Here is a 19,902-nt window from a genome sequence, read left to right on the forward strand (position 1 = left end):
TCATCAGCTGCTGCCTCCTAGGGTGCACTTAGGAGCAGGCTGGACTCCAGAGCTGAGTCACTGTGAAAGAGGAGGTGGGCATCCAGACTGGTGGCTACATTCCCGCTCCAAGAATGCATTTGCATGTCCGAGACTGGTTAATGGTGAGGCTGAACCAATCCTTCAGGAAGGTGTAATCAGGATTGGCAGGCACAGAAAGTAGAAAGAAGTGGCTGCCTTTGAGACAGCCTGAAGAAATTAAATAAACAGAACCACTGTCTGGACAGGGAGAAAGGTGAAGAGACATTAGGGGCAATCCGCAGGCACTTCAGAAGTTTGTGCGCCTGCTGGTGGAGTTATGGGGGAAAATACCATTTCTAGCTCACACAGAAGGGGCTGGCCGGAGTAAGCCAGGGAAGGAAACAGGGGCGCCAGGAATTCGCCACTATTCTCTGTGCATTGGAACACCGTGTTTACACTCAAGAGTTCTTTGACACTCTCCAAACTGCGGGTTTCCAAGACCACCCAGGGGACAGCCAGCAAGCAGCAGGGTACAGCAGGCGTGCCGGGTACAGGCAGCCGTGTTTACTGCCCAGTCCTGCCCTGGGCTCCATCGAAGGTGTTGTTGCTCCTGCTGACCTGTGGCCCACTCGGCTCTGACGTCAGCTCCGGACACTACCCACTACCAGGAGGGCTATGCGTGCCTCATCCGTGGAGAGGAAACAGAAAGTAGGAATGATTTGGACATCAAAAGCCAGCCTGGCCAGGGTCACTTAATTGCATTCCCAAGTGGAAACACGGAGTTCACTCGAGGATGCTGATTAATTACCTGTGACGTCAGATTGCTGCCTGGCCAAGTCAATGTGAGGGCTTGGCCTGACAGCCCCGTTCCACAGGGTCTGGAGCAGGAGCTCAACTTCCTCTTTCACTGGAAGCAGTTACACAGACTGAAATCGGGCACGCAGGCGCCTATCCATGAGAGTCACAAGCCCACAATTTGCTAGTGGGGAGGACGCTTGTGTGGGCAATGCTGATTTTTCTTTTTTCTTATTCTTGGAGTCTATTTAAAGAGAGGGAAATTGGAAGCAGAGAGCGGGAAGCCCTCAGAGGCTTACATGTCTTTGTCTGGAATGACAACAGAGCTTGGAGCTCGCCGAGGACAGAAGGGACGTCCAGTGTGATCTCCTCCGTCTCAGAGAGGTCATACGTTTGCTAATTGGCAGGGTGAGGACACAAACCCCAGGCTTCCTGGCTCCATGGCCTGAGAACACAATGCCTCCTGCCCAGACCCGGGAAGGGGAGAGTTGAGCAACACTCTGGCTGATTTCCCCAGAATCACAGTCCAACGCAAATCACAGCCTGCCCACCCCTCTGAGAAAATGATTCTCTTCTGACAGCTGACTTGCATGCCGCTGCCCTGTGCACCTCGTTTTCTGGCTGGCAAGCATTTTGATGAGATTCACAATAAGAGGAGGAGGCAAAAGCATGGAAAAGAAGAGTGGGAGTGTCTTAGTGTTGCTCTGTCTTATTTTCTGCTAAGCAGGTGGTATTTCTCTGACAAATGGCAGGCTCCCAGCTGGGGGTCAGGGCTTCCCACAGCTTTCTGTCCACCAGGCGACAGTCTCTGCAGGATCCTTTCCTTGCTATCACAGGGTGCCTGGTCAGGGGTTCCCCTCCGTTCAGATCATTGTCCCTGTGATTGGAGGTGAAAGCCAATAACTGGTGAAATGTTAACAATGGCCAGTGACACCATAATTCAATAACTTTCATGTTTTTAAGAATGGTTTTTATTCAAGGATCAATATAGATCTATGGTAGAAAAAAAGGAATCAATAGCAAAGGGAAATATGGTGGAGTATACAATGCATGGCTCAAACTCCATGTCCATACATCCAATCCAAAATACTCATATTTTTCCTGCATATGATATTTAAAACACATTGGGAGCTATACCCCTGATACGCTCTTGCAAAATCTTACCTGATTTTGTCATGCAAGCGTGTAGAATATCAGACTATATAGGTCTATCTTTACAATTTTTAACAGCTTCCTTGTCATTTTGCTGTGTGGTGGAACTGTAATTGAGGATGATAGACATTTTAGGCTCTTTCCAATTTTTTCCTTTATTACAAATGATTTTATTCCTTTAGAAAACAAAGTATAGTTCCTGTAAATGCTCTTGCATGGAAGTTCCTACCATTTCTTGGGAAAATAAGTTGTTTCTCTGATGAATGCAAGCCATATTGCTGGGCTGAATGGTTTGGTGGCCACTTGCCCTTGCTGGTGGGTCTGGGGAAGCCATTGGGGTCTTGGGAACTTTGTTTGAAAAATCCTTTTCTGCAGTTACTTTGGTAATAATACTCATGCATGTTTTAAAGAAAGATTTCCAGAGAATGAATTGCTAATGGAAGAATTGGGAGGCCTCTACCAAACCAGTGTTGGGAATGACTTTCAGGGGCGCATGCTTCCATTTCTTTCCTTTTTTCCCCTGGATTTATTGATTTGGAGGCAGAATTACAAAGAGAGAGAGAGAGGGATGGACAGATAAAAGGAGAGAGAGAGAATCTGCTGGTTCACTCCCTAAATGGCCTCAAAAATTGGGCTGCGGCAGACTGAAGTTAGGGGCCAGTAGCTTCATCCAGATCTTCTAGATGGGTAGGGGTCCGTACGGTGTGTTGTCTTCTGCTATTTTCCCAAGTGCACTAGCAAGAAGTTGGGTGGGATGTGGAGCAGCCAGGACTCAAGTCAGCACACTAAGGATACCAGCACATCATTTCAAGAGGTGACTTAAGCCAACTCCTTAAGTTCTTGAATTAAGCTGTTCTCCTGGGGTAGGCATCAGCCTGGGGCGAAGATACCTATGTCCTATTTTGGAATGCTTGGCTTCAATACTTGGCTCTGGCTCCTGACTCCCCCCTCCTGTTCATGCAGAACTTGGATTGTTGTAATTATGATGACCCAACTACTCGGCCCCTACCACCCAGGTGGGAGACCTGGGTTGAATTCTTGTCTCCAGGTTTCAGTCTCCAGCAGAGTCCAGGGCCACAGACACATGCAAAGTGAACCAGTGAATGTGCGCTCTCCCTCCAACAACAACAACAAAAATGAATTATATATTGCCTAAAGGGTTTAAAGGAAAGTTACTCTAGGACATTAGCTCCTCAGTTATTGCACTTCTCATTTCCAAACCTCATGAAGGACATTGGGTCACCAATGGGGAGTCAGATGGAAGAGCAGTAGGTGGGACCCATGTCTCTATTTCTGGGGACTAATTTCTTGTCATTTTCAGGCTTTTATTTCAAGGCGTGTGAAATGGACAGAAAGTTCTTTCCCCTCTGTCAGTTATCATAGCCCAAAGAAATAACCTTCTTGATGTTCTAGTCCATTTTGTGCAGATATGAAAAAGCAATTCCCATTTTCTTCCTTGATCCATTGGAGAGTAGAATTTTAGGAGAGAAACTTAATTTGGAGATGAAAAGAGATGTGGAACTGAGCTTTGAGTACATGCAGTTCTTAAGAGGAGTCTTAGGCAAAGTTCTTGGTTTCAGAGTGAGGTCAGAAAAGGAACAAATGAATGAATGGATGAGAGCATGATGCAAAGGGTATTAAATCCTTGGGCAAAATGGCCATTAATGTTCTTTGAGCTTACAGAAAAAAATTGTGTATATTTCCTTCAGGTTATTATTATTATTATTATCATCATCATCATCATCGTTATTATTCACCTGACCCTGCAGAATGACCTGGTTCCTCTCATTGTCAGGCTATTTCATGATTCCCGAGGCTCTGATTCCTAGGCTTACAGGGATGCTAACTTGGTCTGTGGGCCTGAGTCTTCCCCAGTGAACCACTGAAGACGTCTGTTCTCCTATCCCTGGGGCCTGCTTGCCTTGGCCTTTATCTCCACATTCCTGTCTCCCCAGCAGTGATCCTCAAGCTATCCACATCAGAGTCATCTCAAGAACTCAGCATAAATGTCCTTTCCCACACACGATGATTCAAACGCTCCCTGAATGACAACCAGAAATCTCCATGGCTCGTTAGTATTCTATGTAGTTCTCTCACATTTTAGAATTGAAGAACTACACAAATAAGGAACAAAATCTTTAACTCTGTCTCAGACCCAAGACTTTTTAATCAACCCCTTGCTGACTTTCAGGCTTCCTGCCTACTGCTTGGGATCGCCATGAGGGGGCTGATGATGACCAGTTGTTGCCATGGTTTCCAGGTAAAGAGTCTACTAGACTAGACTTCTCAGAGGGACCTGTAGCTGGACATGTCCTTCTCCAAGGATGTTCCCACCCCAGGCAGTTGTTTCTTCTAGGTTCTAATCCAGTTCACTTGTTCTATAGTCCACCCTATTAATTTAAAACTTTAATAGAGCATTAATACAATACTCAGTGTATGTTAATATCTGCCTTATTGTTCTTCAATCACTGTAATACCCAAATAGGTGCTATCATTTTGTGACATTTGTGCATATTCTCTAAAGAAGCTGAAATATGACTTCAAATTTGCAGTAAGTGTGTGACATTATGACCTTTCTTTACGTGTCCTCCAAGGAGGCCACTCCTGAACCTCATCTTGTCCTTCACATCAGCAATCCAGCTTCAAGTTATTTTCTGGAGAATGAACTTTCTTTTTTTCTTTTCTTTTCTTTTCTTTTCTTTTCTTTTCTTTTCTTTTCTTTTCTTTTCTTTTCTTTTCTTTCTTTCTCTCTTTCTTATTAGTAGGGCAGATTTATAGAGCGGAGAGATGGACAAGAAGATCTTCCATCCACTGGTTCACTCTCCAAGTGGCCACAATGTCCAGAGCTGAGCCAATCTGAAGCCAGGAGCCAGAAGTTACTTTTGAGTCTCCCACATGGGTGCAGGGTCCCAAGGGTATCAGACATCCCTGACTGCTTTCCCAGGTCATGAGCAGGGAGCTGAATGGGAAATAGAGCAGTTGGGATACAAACTGGTGCCCATGTGGGATCCTGGCAGTTGTAAGGTGAGAATTTAACCACTTGGCCACTGTTCCAGGCCCTTCTGGAGAATTCTTTGCAGATAGTTAGCCAAGTTGGTTTTGGTGAGAGTCTGGCATCTGAGATCTGAAATGGATTATGAACTAGTACGTGATCTCAGATCCGAGTGCCCAGGAATGGATACAAGAGGAGAAACAGGTAAATGATCAGCAAAGGGGGAGTATCCTAAGCTGTCAGACTTTGCCCTGCAATATAATTCAGGAAATAAGTCCCTGGTAATAGAAATGACTAGGACAAGTGGTGCAAATTTCAGATCCTAGAGGAACTGAGTTAATCACAACTTCTCTGGGACACAAGTTCATGCCCAGGGACATGAGTATCACTCTGTCCCCAGAGCAGGGTATAGAGATGGAGCTTCAGGAACAAGTCAGAGCAGTGGTAAGCCCACTTCTTGTTCAAGGTCAGACCCAGACTGGCACCAAGGACAACTGAGTGGGATTTGGAGCATGCAAGGCTTGTCTGGAGGAGCAGCCGTGAGTGGGGCACGAGCTTTAGCTTTGGGGAGCATGAACAGGGCTGCACGGACCCTTGGCAGGATGAGAACCCCGGAATCCTTCATCAGATGCTCAGCCACTGCAGCCAAGCAGCATCCTTTATGCGTTGGGGAAAAAAAAAAGATCACAGCAATTTCTTGACTTGCTTGGATTTAAAACCAAAATCAATTTGTATTAGATTAGCTGTATGTCAATGTAGGCCAGGCTTTCAGGCTCCACCAGTTTTAGGTAAATTGAATTGGCAATTCAGTATCCTTTTTAGGTCTGAGGGTCAGGTGGCTGACTCCAGGAAAAACAAAAACACACAAACAAAACCCCAACAGATCAGACAAGCAGGAAATGGAGCCAGGAGGCCGTGACCTGCAAGATAAGGACCCATCCTTCCTTCAGACAAAGCCTCTCAGAGGTCATCTTGTCCAGCTACCTGAAAGGACAACTCAAAGTGGGTCCCAACTGCTGTGACTTTTTTGTAACTGTGTATATGGCTTTCAGGGGAAGAGAGCTGCTGCTTGATGGTGACTCAAACTTCCTGATGTAATGGCTGTTGCTGACCATTACACAATGCTTTCACTGTGTGGATTGCTCTGAGCTTGATGACAGACATGACTTCCTCCAGCATCCCCAGGCATGTGGTTGGTACTTTATTGCCACTGTCATGCACCAGGGTATCCAGAGTTTAAAGTCGCCTGATCTGCTCAGGGGTGTGTAGCTGGTAGATAGTGCAGCTGCATTTGAGAACAGTTCTTTAGGCCAACCATTTTTCCCATCTCACACTGCAAATTCAAAGCAGAAGCCCCGATCTGTTTCCATCTCTTGTAAAAGCGTGCGCTCTAAATCTGTCTTTCCACTGCTGCTCCTCTCCTCCCATCTTTTCAAAACTCTGGGTGGCTTTTCATTTGTGTATTTGTCTTTTTTTTGCCCAGAAAATGATACGTTTTACTTGGCTTGAGATTATTTCAACTATAGTAAGTTAAAAAAAATTCTAAATAGAATTTCTGTTTAAAGATTGCTTTATCCAGTTCCAAACCCCCAGAAAAATCAACTCAACTAATTGGAGGTCTATGAGTAGAAGTTTCTCTGGAGTAAATAGGATCGTGGGTAAGTAATTCAGTCTCCCTTGCTTTCTCCCTGTTCCTCTCTCCCTCCCCACTTCTTATTCATATCACCCCAAAAGCCTGGGGATGCAGGAATTTGCACGCACAGGTGTGTGAATGCAGAGCCTTCTCCTCCCCACTGCCATTGCCTGTTAGCCCCTCACCCACTCAGCAGATAAGGCTGCCACTCCTGTCAGTTATTATTTCTCAGGTACCCACTGGGGTGCCTGGCACATCAGAGAAGACACGAATTGACTCCACTGTTAACAATCACCCTGCAAACAGCCAAATAGTTTTGATGTTCTTCAAACATATTATAATTAAAAAATTACATGCTGGGAGGAAAATTATAAGCATTTCATCAGAAGAGAAGGTCAAGCTGGGGCAATTAGGGAGGGAAACAGGCTAGCTTTTATCAAGAGTCGGTATCATCACTACCCCAGAGAAGGCAATTGGATTTGAGGGTAAGACGCTTCCAGGAAGCTACCACTGAATGAAGAATATAACATTCCTCTTGGTTCTGCACCGTTGTCTTTGACCTCAGGACTACTCTGGGAGGTCACTCTTATGTGGCTGCAGCTGGTTCCTCACTGGGAATCTCAGACCAGTTGTGACCTCATACATAAATGCACTTTAAAAAAAAAATCCAGTTAGTCCAGGGACAAAATTACAAATGCAGGCAAAGAGAACACTCCCAGATGGTAATGACTGTGATATTTGCCAGAAAGAAAAATCTGTGGGTGAGTTAGAGAGCTTTGATGGGAATTGAATCATTCAGTGACTCAGAAAATTGCCCAGATCTTGGAACCATGAATGAGATACCATAGAAATCCAGGAACAAAACAAAAGAAGCATATGTAAGTTTCCTTACTGTTCCCTCTGGCAGATCTCAAGAGTGTCTGCAAGGCGCCTGGCTAGGTAGGTGGCATGTGCCCAGAGAGGTCTTAGGATTTCTTCTTTCTGGCTTGAGCCTAGAGCCCCATTCCATGAACTACTAAGGTAGAAATAAGCTTAGTTTGTGGCTCTCTTTGGTGTGGAAAGCTGTGCTCCTACACCCAGAAATAAGATGTGCAGGTGTGTGTGTGCGTGTGTGCGTGTGTGCGTGTGTGTGTGTGTGTGTGTGTGTGTGTGTGTGTGTGTGTGTGTGATTAGTTTTGCTAAGCCATTTCTCAACATGAAGAGATGTCTTAGGGCACTTTTATCAATCTTTCTACGTAGAGAGCAGTGGAGGGGAGAGCCCTAAAATGGGAGACCAGAGTCTTGAGTTTTAATCATTAAGAACTCTCCTCTCTCAGGTCCAGTACAGTGGCTCAAGAGGCTAACCCTCCCCTTGTAGTGCCAGAATTCCATACAGGTGTTGGTTCTTATTCCAGCTGCTCCACTTCCAATCCAGCTCCCTGCTAATGGCCTGGGAGAGCAGCAGAGGATGGCTCAAGTTGCTGGACCTTGTACCCATGTGGGAGACCTGGGAGTAGCTCTGGCTGTGGCTGCTATTCAGGGTGAACCAGCAGATGGGAGATCTTTCTCTCTGTGTGTCTGCATGTCTCTGTAAATCTGCCTTTCAAATAAAAAAGGCAATCTTTCTTAAAAAAAAAAAAACAAGCGTATCCTCTCCCTGAAATTTGAGCCAATAGATTGTATGTATATAATATTATTACTTTAGTGATTGCAGTATTTACTTTTTATTTTATAATGCTTTGTGACTTAAAAAACAATTTCACTTGTACTCCTTTTTATGCCTGTCTTATGACTGTATGAGATGGTTGGGTATATATTATTACACATGTTTGTCCTAGCCTAAAATGTAAGAATGTGATAGGTGCTGTTTATAACTATTTAAATAGGGAAAAGAGGCTTGGAGTAGTCAACAACTTGCCCAGAGTCACGCTTGCAGATAGGAAGAGCTCCAACACAAATCAGATTTCTCATTCTCTTTTCAAAACTCCGAAGCGTTGTTAGAGGTAATGATATCTGCCCCACGTTACACTTGGGAGCCTCAAAGGAAATAACGCTTTTGAAAGTACTTTGGAGAATGTAAGCGCACTGCGTAGGTTTAAGTTTTCACAGTCCCTGATGGGTGTGTGTGAATGTTCCGTTTCCTATGTAGCTGTGTTCAAAACCAGGGAAACAAATTCCCAATTCCACCAGACATGCTGTTCTCTTTTCTGGAAGCAAATGGTAAGGATAAGACCTCACCTAGAGATGAATTCTGAGAGAGAAAAAAAGTGCAATAAAAATGACAGATACGGAGCAAAGACATAAAGTAAACACGGCGTGAAAGCAAATTGTTGCTGTTCTTTTCCTAACCGAGAGTAAGTGCTGAACAACGCCTAAACAGGAGAGGCTGGAGGATGGGGTCGGATGGCGGAGCGGGGATGGAATCTCAGACAAGGCTGCAAAGTCACGTGGCTGACATTAAACACAGCCGTTGAAGGGATGAAGAGCTGGCGCTGCTGACAGCTGAAGTCAGGAAATGGAAGCAAAAGGCAACGTCTCCTAGGGTTGGGTTCAACAGCACGGGAGGCCATGGCCCAGGGCCAACAGCAAGAGGCGGTTGGGGCAGTGTGTGAGCGAGGAGCGTCTGAGGGTTGTGTGTTTCTCCATGTGAATGCTCTGGCCACACATCTGGTCATCTAGACAGCCAGCTATGCACAGCTCTTCATTCATTCAATGCTGTTTTCTTCGTGCTTGGGTACTGGGCTGGATAGAGAGCATGAAATAATAAAAGACAGGTATCCCCTTGTCCTCCAGATTCCCCTGGGTGAAGGTGAGAAGGCAGTGCATAATTATTCCACGCCCATGTGTTACAAAACAAGTAAGAGCAGGTGCTGCGAGTGCTCAAGGACCACGAAAAACAGACTGAGGAGAGAAAAGGCGAGAGAGGAAAGAGATGGAGATGGAAAGAGCTCCTGCCAGGTGTTTGGATTCCACACGGTTGCATCTGTACTCTGTGGCATCTAGGGGCTTGCTCTCAGGAGTACTCCTCTGCTGTCACCCAAGGGTTGGAGTGAGGAGATCTTCTCCAGCTCGGTCCATGCCGATAACCACTTGCTTTTTCATTAGAATCTTCCATGCCTCCACCATATGGAACTCTGCTCTACCAAGTAAAAGGTGATTACAGGTCTCTCCAAGTGCTATGCTTTTCCACTACTCAGGAACTCAAGATCCTCTGTCAGGCACTGGGGGTGTCTGATCTGCCCACCCTGACAACCACCCTCCATCTGATCCTCCCTCTCGGTGCTATGCCACTCTGCAGGGAAAGAGGAGAACCTTTGCTGTTTGGGCAATGGGCTGCCATTTTTGACTTTCAGTCAAGCTAAAACATGTGAAACTTGGGGCAGTTCGGTGTCTACCTTGTGCCTCGCTTGAGCTCAGCTGCTGGTCTCCCATTGCCTCTCTGCCTCACCATCTATCTTTCACTTCTCTTATCACTGGGTCCCCTCATAGATCCTGTTAGCTTTCCTGCTATTCTGTTATTCATTCATCTGACATTCTTTCATATTTTGTGCTAAACCTTATCTCCTCCACCCTCTGTTCAAGTTATGCTCAGTGAGAATTTTTGCATGTTCTCAGTTTGTGTTTCTGTCTCAATCAAAGGAACTCTTTTCTCTCTAGTGTGGTAGTTTTGTATTATTTGTGACACTCCTCTATGTTCAACTGATTTTCATCATATTACATATTTAAAAAACAGTGCACGATATATGTAGCTTTAGAAGCCATCACATTTTACCAAGTTAACGAGGGTTGTCAGTTCACCACCATTTGTTAGAGACCAACTTTCCTGATAGTTTCTCTAGTTTGTCTAACCTTGAACTCTTCTGAAAAGTCACTTTACATTTTATAAAAAATGTCTCATTTTATAAAAATATTTCTGAACATATTTCATGTCTCATTTTAACCAGTTTTTTTTCAAAAAATAATTCTAACTTAATTTTCATTTTTAAATAGACATGCATTGTTTTGTATCATCTTATGAATGGTAAGATCGCTTTGAATCCTGATGAATAGCTTTCATCTTGCTTCTATTTAAGGATAGCAGGATTTTTGCCAGGTTGTCCTAGAAATCTTATTTTAAAATTTTATTTCTCACAAGAAATACCAGAATCTGCACTGATTCTGTGTAATATCTTATTGCTGATAAGTAACTGACAAAGACTCCATTCCTCCCCACTTCTCTATTGTTTCTTGTTGTCGTGCTTGTTCTTACTGTCAGCTGTCCCCTTTGCTGCTTGATTTGCGGGAGAACGGGTGAGGAGATGTCACTAAGAGGTGGAGATACAGTCCTTGTGCGCTGACGCCTGAGCTCGAGTCAGAAGTTTTGGTCAAAGGATCCAGATGAAAAGGTCTAAGTCATGTAAGCCCTTGGGAAGCCATGGGGATTGTTAAATCTGTGCCGAGATGACAAAATCCAAATCCCAAGCCAAAAAGAAATCCAAATGGCTTTTGAAAAGGAGTACATTTGATGGATTTTAAAAGCACATATACAAATTCGCAGGGCTAAATTGCCCCCCAAGTACATTTTAATGGGATCATTTGTGTCCCACTTGTCACAAGTCAGACAAAGCTTGACATTCATTTTTAAGCTCTCCTTCATTGTGTTGTTCCTGCAATTGATTCTCGATTTCCCCTAAAACGTTTTCCAGACTTTGCCGGTCCCCTGTGACTGCACGTGGGGGATTTGCCTTCCTACAGCCTCCTGTTTCTGTGTGCAGTGAAATATGAGGAATCTCTCGGAACTCTGAGCAGTGAGGATGTATGCTGGTGATAAAAAAAAAAAATTAGTCTTTTTGCACCAGGAAGACATTGAATGCATGAACTTGAAGATACAGCTAGAGAAATTGACAAAGTAATTCCCAGAAAGTAAAAAACTAAATTGAGATATAAGGAGAAATAATTGCGACAGGTCAACAATTGTCAGACAGAAATTCTAGAAGAAAAAAAAATAATGGAATTGAAATAATCAAGAAGAAATTTACAGACTAAAACAAATGCAGAAGTCTGTATTTTAAAGGAAGAATTCAGAATCCAAAGCAGATAAATCAAAAATTCCCCATCCACATTCCATGTATATTGCAGGAAAATTTTGGAAACACACACACACACACACACACACACACACACACACAACCCTCTTAAAAATCAATTAGCAAGCAAAACTGGATTATCTACAAAGAAATTACAAGTATTTTGAAAGCAATAACCTATCAATAGAATGTCTGAAAACAATGAAATATTGCTTTCAAAATGCTAATTACCTTGTGTGTTAGAGAAAACAACCCACATTTATAATTAGGTATTTCAGCAAACTGTAAATTAAAAAGAAAAAAAAATAAGCTTCATAACTTGGCGGGAGTGTGAGAAGCAAGCACTGCCTTCCATGGAGGGTCTTTAAGCCTACCACCTTTGACATGTGGGATTAATTTCTGATTCCTACGCTCATGATCTTCTGTTGCATGGAAAGAAAATAAATGGGCCATTAAGAACTGGAAAGGGAGGGATAAAATGGTCATTATTTACAGACAAGATGATCACATCAAAATGCCTAAAATTAGAAAAACGCTGTAATTAAAGTGAATATTAAGCAAGATTGCTGATAAATCAGTTCATGAAATGTCAAAAAATATTAAAAACAAACTACTCACAAGTCTGTAACAGCCAGGAAAGCGATAAAAGATCCCAGAATTCCAAGATGAATGCATGAAATCTCTGTGCAGAGAATAAAAGTGTATTAAAGAATATAAAGGAAAAAAGGAAAAAGAATAAGAGAAATGGAAGCAGTCTAGAATACTGATTCTAAGTTAATGTATCAATTCAATTTTAATAAATATTTCTGCTGAGTTTTTAAAGGAGTTAGATCAATTTATTTGGAAACTTTTGATACTTCGTGGGGGAACTAAGCCAACTTGAAAACAGTCCAGAGAGGAAATTTTCCTAATAATTACACATCTCAGAAATTCACAATAAATACTGCAGGCAGTATTGCAGGAAAAGGCAAATCGAACAATGAAACAAAAAAGAACCCCAGAGGACCAGGGACGAATGGGGACTTCAGAGGCGGTAAATGTTGCAGATACACTTGGCTCACATATGGAGATAAAAGTTAGACCAGTAACCAAAGATGTACACAATAGATACCTCCAGATCAAACACTTGTCAAGGTCAAAGGATTGATTATGTCTCTCCTCCTGAACTTGTGACTGCAAAAGACCACCAGCAGTTCAAAACCTCAAAATGACAACTTGGAATAAACAGATTTCAAGACAACAGGTGAATAGGCGATTGGTCATGAAAAACTTCAGGAATAATATCTGAAGCATGTAAGAATTATCCACAAATCTACTAGAACATTACTAAAATTTAAGAAAAATTTGGATAGAATATATAAAAGTTTACAGAAATCCAACTCGTTAATAATCGGATGAGTGAAAAATAGGACACTTGTAATTCAATTTATTTGCATCAGATGGGTAAATGTGAAAAAGCCAGATGACTGTTGTGTTGCCAGAGATATGGGAAGTGACAGAATAAAGGTCCTCACCACCACATCAGTAGACTCTAAAAATGTTCCTGCAGGGCAATGTAGTATACAGGATGAAGTCTAGAATGACATAATTTATGTAAGTTACACGTTAATACTCAAATACCAATTCAGATTTTATGAGGATTCATGAGAATTAAATAACACATGCTGAAAACTATAGTGAGGGTAGGACATGCTACTAAGTAATGGGCATGATGAATACATGGTTTTACTTCTATTGAAGAATGTAGGCCCCCTCGCCTGGTTAATGGTGCAACCATGACATTAACCAAGATGCGCTGTTTTCTCAGCCCTCTGCCCTGGGATTCTCTGCCCTCTGCTAAGGATACCAACTGTAGAAGAGCAACAGAATGCATAAAGGACAGAATGAAGCAGACTGAAGGATACAAGATAGGTAAGGGGCATAACAGGAGAAAGCAACACGATTAGTCATATGTCCAAGATACAGTGGTGGAGTCACTTAAGCAGATTACATGTTTCTATAAAGACATTTCAGAAGAAAAAAAATCCAGTTATCAGCTGTTCACAGAGATATACCCAAGGTTCATGAACAGGAGAACTGAAAAGTTAAAAAAAAAAAAAAAGAAAAAGAGAAAAAAAAGAAACAGAAGAAAGCTTGGGGTGGGGAGAGAGGAAAGAAGCTATTAAGCAAAATGCTTACCAAAGAAAATCAGGGTAATAACTGTATTAATTTTAGCTTAATTGACAAATTATAATTTTGTACATTTATGGAGTATAACATTTTATAGATAGATAGATAGATAGATAATGATTAAATGAGTCCAATTAAGCATATCCTTCACCTTGCTGGCTTATCATTTATTGTGTTGAGACATTCGAAATTATTAAGTTGTTTTGAAATACATGATACATTATTGGCTACAGTCATCCTGCTGTGCAAAAGATATCAAAGCTCAACAGCTTTTAAAAGAGCTGTATTGAGGTGCAATTGGCGTATAATAAAATGTCCACATTTCAAATGCAAAATCAGATCTATTTTAATACATGTATATTCTCACTTAGCATAGCCACCATCACTGTAAAGAACAGGCTCGTACCCTCGTGCCTCTCTGGGAAATCCCTCTCCAGCCCCTCCCCATCTCCACCCTCTTACAGCCACCGTTCTACTTTTAGTTTGTAGCTTTTTAGAGTTTGTAGATGGAAAACATAAATTCTTTTTTCTGGATTCCATTAGGACAATTACTTCTGAAGTTTATCTACAACTCTTGAAATTAATAATTGATTACTCATTATTACTCCAAAGGATTCCAGCGTAGGATACAGACAACTTGTGTAGGCATTCATCTGTGGATGAGTATTTAGGTCATTAGTGGTTTGGGGCTATCTGTAATAACTAATGAAGCTAAGGGTATTTGTGAACAGAATTTGTATGAACATACACTTTTGATTCTTTCGAGTAAATGCCTATAACATTACTAGATGAATATTTATCTCTTTAAACACCTGAAAAGTATCTTTCAAACTGCTTATAGCATTTTATGTTCCCAATAGTAGTGGATGAAAGTTTCTCCATATTCTTATCAATACCCCACATAATCAATTGCTGAATTTTAGACATTCTTACTGCTTGGTAATTTGCATTTCCCCCTAAGGACTAATTATATTGAACATCTTTTCATATGATTATTTAACATCTTGCCTGCTTGGAGCCAATATTGTGGCATAACTTACTCCACTGCCAACTCATATGGGTGCTAGCTAGTGACCCAATTGCTCCACTTACGATCCAGCTCCCTGATAATGTGCCTGGGCAAAGTGGAAGACGATGGCCCGATTGTTGCTCCCGACTCTTGGCTACAGCATGGCTCAATGTTGACCATTGTCACCCTCTGGGGAAGAAACCAGAGGGAGTAAGATTCTTCATCACTCTTTCAAAATAAGCGAATAAATCTTTTTTTTTTTAAAGCACCTGCTCAAATCATTTGCCTCACTCCATTTTCAGCTACTTGTTTTTATGTTATTGCAGCTTAAGGGTTCTGATTGTGAAGCAGCTTCACAAATGACCAATCCCGATACAGAACTCCTGGGGCACAAACTTCATCCTTATGTCAACAGAACACTGCCACATCCTGTGCTGGTGTTTACATGAGGCCTGTACTGGTTACCTGCTTGTCTGGAGTGAGTCAGAGCCCTCACCTGCAGTCAGTGACGCCAAGGGTTTTGATAACTTCTTAAGCACCTTAGGGCTTAAGAAAGGTTCTTAAGGAAAATGGAGCCTTGATTGACCATGCCTCACTTTATGCCACAGATGAATGACTCTGAAAAGTAACCTACAACCAATTAAAACCTTCAGTCACAATGTGACTCATTAGGAGAGTATGGAAGAATATGTTGCTTCTAGCGGCGGAGGGAAGAGCTGGGTGTCCAGGGCATTCTCTTCTCAAGTTCAGATGTTAGATGTTGGATTCCCCAGAACAGACATTCTCCAGAACATCTGTCTCAGGATACTGCATTTCCAGCACAGCCCAGAGGCATTCCTGAGACACAAGCAAGGAAAGAGGTAGAACTAGGTTGACCGAGACACGTGGAGGACTGTCCCACATGTGAATTCCAGACACAAGTCCTTCATGGTTTGCAAAGGTTTTCTCCCAGTCTGTGGCTTGTCTTTCCATTTACTTACTTTCTTCTCCAGGGGAGATTTTGAAGTCTTGATGAAGACAAATTTAATCATTTCCCCCCACTTATTTATCATGCTTCCTGTGTTATATAGTAACAAATCTTGTCAAAAATTTCCCTGTGCTTTCTTCCAGAAGTTTTATAGCCCAAAGATTTACATTTAGGTTAAATTCTTGTATACAGCACAAAATATGGATCAAAGTTTGTTGTCATACATTTTACTTTTATATGTGGAATAAACTTCGCATGTAATGTTATTATTTTGACAACCAATCTTCATTTAAGGAAGTTTCTTAAAGCAGAAGAAACTTAGATATTTACCCATTTAGCTTTTCATTTTTCCAAATAGATTTATATTTCTATCTGGTATTATATTTTTCTGACCAGTTTCCTAGAGCATACCTTGTAATTTAAGTTTGCCGGTGATAAATTCTTTTTTAAAAAGATTTATTTGGGGCCCGGTGTGATGGCCTAGTAGCTAAAGTCCTCATCTTGAATGTGCCAGGATCTCATATGGGCACCAATTCTAATCCCAGCAGCCCCACTTCCTATCCAGCTCCCTGCTTGTAACCTGGAAAGCAGTCGAGGACAGCTCAAGGCCCTGAACCCACATAGGAGACCTGGAGGAAGTTCCTGTCTCCTGGCTTCGGGTCAGTGAAGCTCTGACCATTGGGGTCACTTGGGGAGTGAATCATTGGATAGAAGATCTTCCTCTCTTCTCTCCTCTCCTCTCTGTCTCTTTAAGAAAAGATTTTTTTTTTTTTTAATTAGGAAGGCAGATTTTACAGAGAGAAGGAGAGACAAAGAACAATCTATTTGCTGCCATGACTGGAACTGAGCCAATCTAAAGCCAGGAGCCAAGAGCCTCTTCTGAGTCTTCCATGTGCGTGCGGAGTCCCATTTTTAACCACCCTCCACTGCTCTCTCAGGCCATAAGCAGGGAGCTGAATCACAAATAGAACAGCTGGGATATGAACTGGTATCCATATGGGATGCTGGTGTTTGCAGGTGGAGGAATAGTTAACTGAGCCATCATGCTTGACCCTAGTGAGAATTTCTTTAGGGTTTATGTATATGTGTGTGTGTGCATACATACACATATGTATATAGGAATATACAAAAACCTATAATATATATGCATATATTTAAATATTTTCTATATGTATCTGTCAAAGTTTTCATTTTGCTTTCACTTTTGAAAAATATTATGTCAGCATGGAGTTCTGGATTGATGGGTTTTAAAAAAATCCAGTAGGAAGATAATGCTGCACTCTTCCTGCGTGTATTATTAAGAATGCGCAGGCTGCTGTCCTCTTCAGCCTTCCTTCCCTGAACCGCTGTGCGTTTGTGTAGCTACTTTTAAGTTTGTTCTTTTTATTGCTGGTTTAGGGAATTCTGATTAGCATGTGCTTGGGTATAGTTTTCTCTATGTATCTTGTGCATGTGTTCTTAAATCTATAGATTTATAGTTTTCGTCCAGGTTAGAAAATTTTTGATTATTATTTCTTCAAATACTACTGCTGGAAGTCTGCTGTGTTATCTTTTTCTTGTTTCAGGACATCAAATGCATATGTTTAAGCATCAGATGATCATACTCTCCCCCTGGTATTTCCTTTTTTTCTTGCTGTATTAATATTTTATTTCACATAATTGCTATTATTATGTTTTCAGATTTATTATTTTTTCTACAGTTGTTTATCATTAATCTCATACAATGTATTTTTCATTTCAGATGCTGCTTTCATCTACAGCTGTTCAATGTGAATGTCTTTTCAATAATAAATGATTCTCCTTATCTATTAAAATATGGGATGCAATTATTATTGTTGTTTTAATGAGGTGTCTGCTAATTCTAACGTATTCATGCTATTCTCAGCTGACTTATTCATTGAGTTTTTCTCACATTTTGAGTTGCATTTTTTGTTTTGACTTCTTTCTTGAATGTTAGTTTCTATACATTTACCTTCTGGTGTCTTGGACATTTTTTTGCACTCATATAGTCTGGAGTTTTGTTCTTGAATGTAGTCATATTGCTATGAAATCATTTGGTCTTTGGATTCTGCTTTTAATCTGCTTTTAATTGGAGGGCACCAGAACAGTCTGTGGTTGAGCATGAATTACTGTGCACCCCTGCAAAAAGACCTACAGAATACTCCCCGCAAATGCTTGGCTCATGCAGTTTTCCAGTCTGACTGGTAGGAAAGGAAATGTTTCCGTATTCTGCTGTGTTAACTTAGCCACCTGTTCTCTGTTGCCTTGCGGCTCTATTGCCTTTACTCAGGAAGTCTGCTGGCATCTATCTGGCATCTTCCTCTTTGTACCACTTTCTAGAAATTCTCTCAAGACAACTTTGTGGACGATCACTTCATTTGTTTCCCATCTCTCAGAAATCATTTCTCTTCATTATTTGTTGTCTTGTCATTTGGAAGTTGCTATTACTTCAGAATGAATATTTTTAGGTAAAAAAAAAATTTAGAAAAAATGTACATCCAGTCATCAGTACTCCATTTGGTTATGGAAGTCCTGGTGTAAGATTTTGTGAAAGAAAAAAAACAACTATTAAGAAATTAAGAATGGGCCTGTGTTGTGGTATAGCAGATAAAGTTATTGCCTGTGGTACTGGCATCCCATTTGGGCTCTGGTTCAAATTCTGCCTGCTCCACTTCCAATGTAGCTCCCTGCTAATGCCCTGAAATAATTATCAGAAGATGGCCTCGGTGCTGGGCTCCCTCCATCCACGTGGGAGACCTGGATGAAGTTCCTAGATTTGGTCTGACTCGGGTCTGGCTGACATGGCTGTCTGGAGGATAAGTCAGTGGTTGGAAAAATCTGTCTTGGTTCCTCTCCTGTTCTCTGTGTATCTGAATTTTAAACAAATATTTTAAAAAGGAGAAATTAAGAGCAAATGAGGCCACTGCATAAAAATTAAAGAAGCTATTCATCAAGACATGGCTAAATTGTGATAGAGTCCATATTTATTAACTATAGTACAATAATTCTGAAAGTCATTATCAAAAATATCGCTTTATGAGGCAGAAGATACTGATACATGATGTAGGAATCCAGGCAAGTGAGAGCAGACTGATGTTAGAAGATGAAAGGGTTAATGCCAGGGATACACAACGAACTTACACACATTGATCATAAGACCTAATAAAAACTCTTACAGAATGTAAAACATTCCATAAAAGAGCCATGAATGCTCAATAAACATAAAAGATGCTAGTTTTCCAGTAATCAGGGAAGTGTTAAATTGGAGCAACAGTGATGTTAACGGTGTATCTAGCATATTTGACACCTGAAGCCTATAATTTTAGCATCCCCTCCTATATGTAACACAACTCCCTTAAGTGGCAACTATGAAATAAGGCTGTATGTGGCGTTAATGACATTACATATTTCAAAATACATATGCATGCTGCTTCGTTGTTCGAGCTTTTAGGGTTTTGAAAATGATCTTTATTGAACCTTGCTGCTCCCAAATCATCTTGTGCTGATTTCTCACTTCATATTTCTTCGCCAAATTCAGAAAACTATCAACTAGTACAGTCATGACATCAAGTTCTTTCAAGTTTCTGCTCCAACAAAAGCACAGCCACTTGCTCTACATTGATTAAATCTACCCCATGTTCTAGACTTGGAAAATTTTCTAATCTTCTCATACACTAATATTTAATGTATATGATGAATAACTGTTAAATTTTTAATAAAACCCACATCCTTATTAATTTATATTATAGTTTGAAATTAACAATTAACTGAATAAATGCCAATTTAAAAGATATTGTTCAAATTCAGTGAAATTCTTCAGGTGTAAACTAAAATTCTCCCTTAACAAAAAATGAATTAGACCTCAGAGTTCACACTCTATCTCATGGTCTTAAATATTAAACACAGATAAATACTCAAGTGGCCGCATAGAATTCCAAAACTGAAATCACTCAAATTCTTTCTTTGCTTTTTCAATCACTGTGCTATTCTTGTTTATTTCAAATCTACTGTTTAAACACAGCAATACGCCATGCCACAGGGGTTGGAGATATGATCTGTGTGGAAGCCAGAGCAAACATTCAGGCTTATAAACTTGAAATGAAGGTGGGAGGCTGAATCCCTGTATATTCTGGGTCAGGC

This window comes from Ochotona curzoniae, unplaced genomic scaffold (genome assembly GCF_017591425.1).
Source record: "Ochotona curzoniae isolate NIBS_2020 unplaced genomic scaffold, NIBS_Ocur_1.0 contig_430, whole genome shotgun sequence".
In the NCBI taxonomy this organism is placed as follows: Eukaryota; Metazoa; Chordata; class Mammalia; order Lagomorpha; family Ochotonidae; genus Ochotona; species Ochotona curzoniae.